The sequence below is a fragment of the Coptis chinensis genome, chromosome 3, assembly GCF_015680905.1.
Source record: "Coptis chinensis isolate HL-2020 chromosome 3, ASM1568090v1, whole genome shotgun sequence".
Taxonomy (NCBI): domain Eukaryota; kingdom Viridiplantae; phylum Streptophyta; class Magnoliopsida; order Ranunculales; family Ranunculaceae; genus Coptis; species Coptis chinensis.
In genome coordinates, this window is record NC_141458.1 from 8,455,613 (window position 1) to 8,464,829 (window position 9,217).

General features: G+C 33.8%; 1 long non-coding RNA gene across 2 annotated transcripts; it reads right to left on the reverse strand.

The window, feature by feature from the left end:
• Nucleotides 1–231: 231 nt before the first annotated feature.
• LOC147507729 (uncharacterized) lies at nucleotides 232–1,526 on the reverse strand. Of its 2 annotated transcripts, XR_015216221.1 has the most exons (3): nucleotides 1,233–1,526; nucleotides 707–873; nucleotides 232–511 (listed from the first exon to the last, which is right to left on the reverse strand). It is a non-coding gene; the product is annotated as an uncharacterized LOC147507729 (long non-coding RNA). The 2 variants fall into 2 exon arrangements; XR_015216220.1 differs by having other exon boundaries at nucleotides 707–1,267.
• Between the last annotated feature and the right edge of the window lie 7,691 nt (nucleotides 1,527–9,217).

Here is a 9,217-nt window from a genome sequence, read left to right on the forward strand (position 1 = left end):
GAAATTGAACCGAAATCAGAACCGTTTATAGCGGTTATGGGTTCTAAAATGTTAATCCCATTAAAAGCGGGTCTTCAAGAACTGAACCAATAAAGAATCGAACCCGTTAGAACCAAATAGTACAAATCCGATGGGTACCCGAACCGAAACTGGAACCAATTATTATGATTTTGATATATAAAATTTAGTATTATATTACACTAAATAAATGCAAACCCAAACGTTATAATATATTTAGTATGTTTCACTTTTTCATAAATGTAAGTTAAAGCAAACACAAATAATTCATAGAAATCTAAAAGAAGCCAAGTTACATGCTCTACGAAAGTACAAACAAAAAAGGTATTACATGATCCATTCTTAGTATCATAAACTGCACAGGTCGCTACTAAAGCTACTCAGATAACGGTAAAAACTATTTTTAGCAAGATTCCTTCTATGCATGCATGTGTCTCGAGGAAATTCCCAAAGAGGATAACTCCCTCCTATTTGGAATGCATTATCCCCAATCCTATCAAAAAGTAAAACGTAGTCAGCGCAATTGGGTGAGTAGTAATTCAGATACGATAAGTCGAAAGCAAGTTTAGCATATTACCATAGATTTGGCACATTTTGAAATTGCGTTGAAATAACATTTTAAGATGAAATTTAGATTATGTCACGGAAGAACAATGTTTTGTCAACTATAAGAAGGTAAGCACCATACCAGGCTGAGTTGCCAAAGTCCAAATTTCTTCTACGGAGTTTGGTGTGTGCTCTTGAAGTGCATGAATTACAATCACAACAGAGCCATGATATTAGAACAATAGTTAGATACCCCCCAGCGCCCCCTTAGTTCCATCATTTGTTGGTTCCACTCCTTTGCTCCATATACTAAGAAGTAATTAACAACAAAACCTAGGATGAAAGTACTTACACAAAGGAAAAAATGGATAAAAGAGAAATATACCAAAAAAATGGTATCAAGAGAGCCAAAGAAAGTATGTTGATCATAAAGTTATCAAGCTGAAGTTAAGGTGCATCTGATTCGTAAAAAGATGGGAGTTGGGTGTCTTTTCTTTTGAACAAGTTGGAAAATTGAAACTTTAAGAGGGAGAAAGATTGGAAGGGTTCAACTTCACCATTAGAGTTGAATCCTCCATTTAAAAAGATGTAACTTTTGATCCCTATAAGAGATTTTCTATATCTATATTAGACTCAACTAGTATGAAGGAAAAATGAGAGATCTTTACCTCTAAATGACCCTCTTAATCCTTAGTTCCTTCTCCATGCCCAAAGTAGCTATTTTGGAGCTTAATATGGAGAAGAAACTTGTGAAAACCTTACACAAGAGTTACTTCCATTAAAATGAAGTTTTCTCTTCTAATTGGCTTCATTAAACCCTCCTCAAGAAGGGGAGTTAGCTAATCCCCATTGGAACTACTCTTACACTAAGAATTAAAGACATGAAAACTAAATAAGATAAAAGCTTTTATTAATGATGACTAGCCATGGTGGCTAGCCCCAAATTTTAACCCTAGATCTAAAATATATGGATGGATTGTGAGTGGAGAATCTCTACCTATATTTTATATGTATGATGTTTACAAAAATACCCCTAACTACTTTACTTAATCATTAAGAACTCACTTGTGGGCCAAAACCCTAATAGTTTTGGGCTTTTGGGTTTTTCTTCTTGATTCACTTTATTTTTGGACTATTATATTTGACTTTGAATGAGCTCTTTTTGGATCAAGTTGAATGGGCAGCGGTATTGGCACCCCCATAAATGGGACTAACACCCCTTTGACCAATTCAACGGTACTAGCACCCCTCCATTAAATACACAAAAGACACTAACGGCAAGCACCTGCCGCGGATTGCACAATCCATGGCATCGAGGTTGCCTTGAGATCCCATATCCCACGGAAGGTGGTTCTTTGTGGGTCTTTTTATTTTTTTAATAGCCACCATAAAAAAAAGTTAGTTGTCGCTTGAGATGATTTTGTTTACTAAAATGGAGTCTTTGTTTATGTTAATTATCAAAACTCTTTTTCATTCATTTTATCACAAAATTTTCTTATAGCATATGAAAATATTTGCCTTGAGATAGCAAAATTATGGCTCGATTGTATATTTTTTTTTTGTCATGGTTTTGGTATTGTTCTTGGAGTGTATAAAGAAACTTTAAAAAGAAAATGAGGTATCTATATGTCGTGTGTGTTCAATACATAAAATTTGAAGTGAAAAAAAAAAAAAAATGCCGACAAGAATCGCCTGCCGTGGGATATGCGATCTCATGACAACCCGATACCGTGGATTGTGTGATCTCGCCCTATCTCCAAACAACATAGTTTCAAGCTAAAATGCGATTTTGCTGAAAATTTGCCGATTAAGTCTTTGAAACTTTGCAAAAACATGAAAACTATAATTACTTCACTTTTATTAAACAAAATACTATTAAGGGGCTTATTATACAGTTTTGAGTGCTTATCAGTATCACATAAAATTTTCTAATTGGGCAACAAATGAACTCCTTCTCTCCAAACCAAGTTAACTCGGAATAGCGGATGAACTATATAAGAATATTAAACCCACGTACTCATTTGAAACTCGAAACCCTTCATGGGATGCATATTGATAAGCTAATTTGAAGTCTTATAATAGAGATGATGATTTATCACATTAAAGCAAGGACATTAAATAGATCGTAGCATGAATTAAATAGGATAACAAATTCTACCCATTGGCTGGCAATATATATGTGATATCTAATGTAGTTTACATTTCCAGTCAAAAAATATATAAATGAATGACACAAACCTAAAATTGATGAGAGCAAAAAAAAAAAAAAAAAAAAGATTTGCAAATCTGAACTTAATGAAGAGAAAATGGTGACAACTTGGGAACCCTAAAAAACATAAGTTATCAAAAAGAAATAGCATGCTTCAACTGAGACAAATTAACCAAAATATCTTAAGGCCATCGTTGGATTTTTCGAATGAGGAAGACAATGAGATATATGTTGCTGCATACATGATATTGAGGATGATTAATGTCAACACTGAGCGGGTGTATAAACATGGCCCTATTTCCAATAACAAACTCTTAGAATTCAATTGAAACCAAAAAGGGCGCATACAACTCTTAATAAGCCATTAAGTATGATAAACAACATCTATATCAATTGATTATCCAATAGTAGAATCGTACCGCCCACTACCATGTCATGCTTCTTTTGTCATTCACGTTACAAAATTATGATTCTGCAAACCAAACAAATTGTGTCATTTGCGTTATAAAATTATGTCATTGCTAGTACTATTTCCTACACGTGATATCAACATTTAGGTATTCTAAAGCACTTTATTACCTTTGTTACCTTCGGCTAGTATGTAGTGAGAACAACAATTACACATTCATTGAGTCCCACATAATCTACAATTATCCAACTCATGAATCCCAGTAATGATAGAACCCCCAAGGTGATGCAACATCATCTATGAGTTACCCCAAATCCTTTTATGAGTGAGTGGCCATGGGTGTGCGCTACTCCCGAAACCTGTCTGATGTAAGCAACACTGCACTAATTAAGAGCATAATCTTGCTATCATTTAACTACGGGTCTTGCCATGCAGGGACTTGCAGATCCAAGGAGCAGTAACAAATAATAAGTAGGATAGCCTTTATATTTAAACTCATTTTTCATAATTTTGGAATAGATTACAATAGTTTTAACACCATTAGTACTTTATTGATAGAAGCTTGTAATAGCTAAACCAATGGAGAGCTTTAACCTTGTGTATTGAATCCCAAGAAATTTTGAAAAGCAGATTAAAAAAGAGCCTACAAACTAATGACAATAGATGAATATATGCGCCAACATGCTCGTTAACAACCCTTACATTTTAAGTTGTAAGAGCCTCCCCTTTGAAATACAACCTATGAAAGTAAGACTTACACTACTATAATGAAGAAACCTCAAGTAGAATACCATACTAACATGTTTGAGTCTGGAATCAGTCCTTAGCTTCTCCATACTCCACATACACTATGCCGTTAAGCTAGCATATTTTTGCCATGCATCCACTAAACAACCAATTGCCTCAACTGAAATGTAATTGCTGTAATTGGACTCTAAACACACTTCAAACCACATCTAAAGCAAATTATCCGTTACTACAAAGGACTTAATAGAAATCAGCCCAATAATCATCCTAATGAATATAAGCAAATTAGATCGACCATCAAAATTCCCCAAATTTCATGAAGGTTGCTCCAATTATGAATTAAACAACACAACGCCAAAAGAAATACAAGGACCAATTATGAATAAAAATTGAAGCATCACTTTACATGTAATTAGCCTTTGATTATTTGAAAAGAAGCCAAAAAGAATTTAGTTCCACAAAGCCCCAGTTTGGTACAACCCCATTTAACATTTTCAGTAAGCCAGCTAGCAAGGGTCTTGTGTTTGGAATATCGGATTGTGCTTCTATTTAGATTGCGTAAACTATGTGCATAAGCTTTGTCACCATGAAAGTACAACTTGTCAAGCAAAGGCTCGGTTTTTTCAAACGAAAACTCATACAACATAGGCCATTGGGAGTCTGCCCATTTCAACATTACAATTGGCATTTCAAATGACAAATAACTCAAAACTTGTCGTCATACCACCCATTGCATATCCAATCAACACCCGACATCTAGCTTATAAAACATGAATTTGTCGACTCTCTTTGAGAGTTTTGGTGCTACCCATCCATCTGTTGAGACTAAGACTTGATTGATTTCTCCAGTGATCCTCTAGAATAGGAGAGTTTGTGTCAGTACATCAACCAAATTACTTGCTATGATCTTTTGGCGAAATAGATAAAACTTAACAAATTGAACAATTAACTAACTAACTAAATCAAAAAGATTGAATGGTTTGAATTTGTTGTAATGAGATAACTCAATTTGAAGAGAGAGAGACCAAGTATCTAAACTTAAGTAATAAAACATTTGTTCATATACTACGTATACAAATAATTCTACATTGTACTGGTTATTCTACAGACAGGGAGAAACATTTAGAATGAGGATATAGAGATATATTTAAAGAGAGAGATAATTAGGGATCTCTTTTTTTTATTTTATTATTATTATTTTTTTTTTTTTGGCGTGTAGCTTTTAGGAGAGAGTGAATGAGAAGGAGTTAAGAGAGAAAGAAGCATACCTAAGAGAAAGACATCTGGTTTCCTACCCTTTTAATTCGGTATATAAATGGTAATAAATTCGGTGTTAATGTGAAGAGTACCTCGCGAACAATTGAACAATGGCATATGGTTGATTTTCGACTATAATTTACACAAAAATCCTTAAAGCTAGGTATTATATCAACTTAAGGGTATAAACGGTAGTAAAAATCAAAATGACGAAGTGGTTCTTAGTAGTCCTTCTTAAAGACATTGAATATTGTTTTTGAATATTTGATCAAGGGTATTTAGTGGTATAAAAATAGCTGGTCTAATTTAAAAGGCCAGGTTAATTATGGTATACTTTAGCAATAGAAATATAGTTTGTTTGTTTTTTGTAGGCGTGAAAAGTCTACTAAACATAATAGTGAATATTTACATGTATGTTTTGTAAGATTATATTATATTATATTAGGGGTGTAATACGGGGTGGGGCCGATCAACCGCAAGTCAAACAATGACGAGCCGGGTTGGAACGGGTCTAGGGGATACAAATCCAGTGGTCCCCGATGGGGCGGGTTGAAGTGTCATGTCTTAGTACTATCACCTGGCCAGTTGGGTTGACTTACAGGGCGGGTTATCCAGGTCGGGTGGAAATTGTCATTTTAACCCAATTTCACACCTTTAAAAAAAAAAAAAAAAAAAAAAAAAAACTTCGTAATTCTACAAGTAATATCTTTCCAATTCACAACACGGAGAAAAAAAATGGAGTCAATCAATAAAAAATAAACAAAAATTAAAAATTAAAACTTGAACTTGAAATAACCCAAAACAATATCTGAAAATTTGAAATTCTTTATCATGATTTACTATTTATAAATTGATTATCTTCCATAACATGATAAAATGAAGATGAGAGGATCTATGGTACAAAACAATAAAATATAAACTAAAATCATTTGAAATTAATACAAGGATGAATGATTCATCTTCTCCAAAATTCGAAAGTTGAATTTGAACTCTTGATATCTGCCCAATATTCAAACTTGAACATTTGAAATTGTTGCTAAACTCATAAGTTTGTGTTCATGATAAACATCCAAAACTGTAATATAAAACCCTATATAGACATAGCATTTTAGTTAATTATGTGTTTAATAATCATGAAATAATTGTATTTTCATGTTTCTATAGGTTTTCGCAATAAACGTAAAAATGATGATAAAGCCAGTATTTAAACACGGAATAATGTGTCTATGTGAAGCATTCTGATTTACCCCCATACCAAGCTCATTGAAGGCCGACTAAAGCCCGAGGACTCAAACAATACAATTCTAGGTCAGAACAGGATTAATGTGCCATAAAACATCAAACTTCCGAAGCCCATATCTTCTGAACCTGGATTACAAATCCAGCAAACGAACCATCAGAACGATCAATGTGACAAGCTTTATCTCAGGCTAGATTTTGTAGAAATCGACTTACGGACCCATAGCACGTGAGCCCACTATACATACCCACAGAATTTGGTGATCAAGCTCACACATCAAGCTTCCACACAAGTCAAGCACTTTGGCACAAAAGTCTTGATAGGTGACACAAATTAATTAGGACTCACAAAGTCTTGATTAGTTGGAAGGTGAGAGTTGAAATTAATGTGCCAAAAATCCTGTTTGAAGAAAAATCAATTTGAAGAATTAAATGAGATGAATGTTATTCACGTGGGTGGAGAAGAAATTAAGCAATCTCTTTTGCTTAAAAGAGAGAGGCTTAAGAAGCAAAAAAAAAACTTCTTCTCTAGTTTAGTTTTTGGTTTTAACTTTACACTTTGTAGTTTTTTCCTTTACTCCATAGTTAGTTTCATTTTCTTCCAAGTTTCCATTTTTAGTTTGTAAGCAAAAATTAAGTGCTAGCCTTGATACAAAACATTTTAATAAAAATATTTTCTTGTAAAATTAAGATTTCTCTATCTTATTTCATTTATGATTTCATCTCTTTATTCGTAAAATTATAAACATGAGCTAAAATCCTTCCTGGTAGAGGGTTGATGACGCTCATGTGAAGATCAAACTTTGGTTTAGGAGTCCTGGATCATGGCTTAGGACTTAGGTTGTATTTAGCATCCTGTCAAAAAATGACAGTGATCGCCCAAAAGTGGAGACTGGACCTCGAGATAAGTTCGCGTGCGCGACCTAGGTGACACTGGGGCTAGTCGTGCACGCGAGTCTCTACTGATCGAATCCAGATTCTAAAATTTGAGCAGTTGGTGTAAAATAGAACCAGGGGTTGAATAGATATTTTAGAGATCATGAATATCAGTTCAATACTTCAATCCCTCGTGCTAACAAGATAGCCTTAGAGATAAGTTCATGTTGTTAAGGATCGCCGTTTCAACGTGTTTTGGGTTTGTCTATGAACCCAAAACAGGTTAGAGACAGCATGAATTAGGCTTCTTAAATATGGGAATATTTAACATGAATCGAATCAACTCTCCACTTTTCTTTCTCTATATCTTTTCCGTGTTAAGAAAATAAGCTTTTGTAAGTTGTTGTAACTTGAATTCTAAGTAACACCGTAGTGTAATTCGCATAATCACTGAAAAAAATCTTTCTCACAAGTTCCCTATATAGTAATTCTAGTGAAGTAAAGTACAACAAATGTTCTAGACTTTAGGCGTGGAACGATTCCCTTACTCAAAGTATATTCCAACGTGCACGTGAGTTAAGTAATTTATTGATTCGTGCCTGAGCTGTGTATGTATGATCAAAACTTTGTACACATGAAAGAAGTGAACAGTTCATATCTCCCAAATTCCTATAAAAGTTAAAAGAAAATATAAACAAAATACAAAAATATTGGAGTTAGAGTCTTGAAACGGTGCGGGTCAACGACTTTTGGCACGGTGTGGGTCGGGTTCGAGCATAGAACATACACCCATAGCCCAACCGCGTAGAAACGGTGGCGGGGTGTAGAGGGTCTATTTTTCTGTTGGTGCGGGTTTGGGTGGCGGGTGTATACCGGGTGATGGGTCAACGGTTTGTTTTTACACTCCTACATTATATTGAACATTTGTATTATAAATATTAATACCAATGCATGTCAATGACTAAACACATGTATACTATGAATTAATTAATATATTGTATATATTAACTAATAAACGTATATGTACATGATAATATTTATATAAGTGCACGTGCTTGATATATATATTATACGTGTATACATGTATATATATGATTATGAATGCGTGTAATGCTAACAATTTAGTGTGTGATATATATTATATAGGACGTATGTATATATGTATAATATAATGTACACGTGCCGTGTTTGATTTGAAATATAAATTAATATATGTACGCGTACATACAATTTATGAAGATTTATTTAAAGTTTTTAGGAAACTTTCAAAGATTATTGAATTTGGGACCATTACAAGTGTTATTGTCGCACTAAAAACCAATTTTTATATCAGTTAATTAAAAACGCAATTTTAGTAATAAATATGTATAATCCAAGAATGAACCGGAACCGACTTAATTAATGGGTATGGTTATGGGTTTTCTAAATATAAGAAAAAAACCGAGCCTAGTAGGAACTGTTAAAAATAGAACTGAACCAAAAACCGATAAAAACCGAATCGGAACCGACACATGAACACCCGTACTTTTGAGTATTGAGAGAAAAATAACCCAATAAAGCCTGCTGCATCATGGGCTGAGCTTCAATGAATCTTTAACAGGCCCAACAGCATAATGAGTTGGGCAGGAGGCCCAATAGTTTAAAAATAGGTCTGCTCTATAAATGCACAAGACATACGTATCTTGAAGTGGAATCGAGTGGCTAGAAATCTCATTCGCTATCGGTGTGTTCTTACTTCTTAGTTGGAGTTTATTTGTGTACACTGATTTTACTACTTCGAAAAATCATTTTCAGTTCAGAAAGATACAAGTAATTTCTGTTTTCTTCAGTCATTTATTTCGGAAAATATTTGTCTTTGTTTATTATTATTATTATTATTATTATTAGTAATCTAGGGCAACGTTTATATGCGTTTG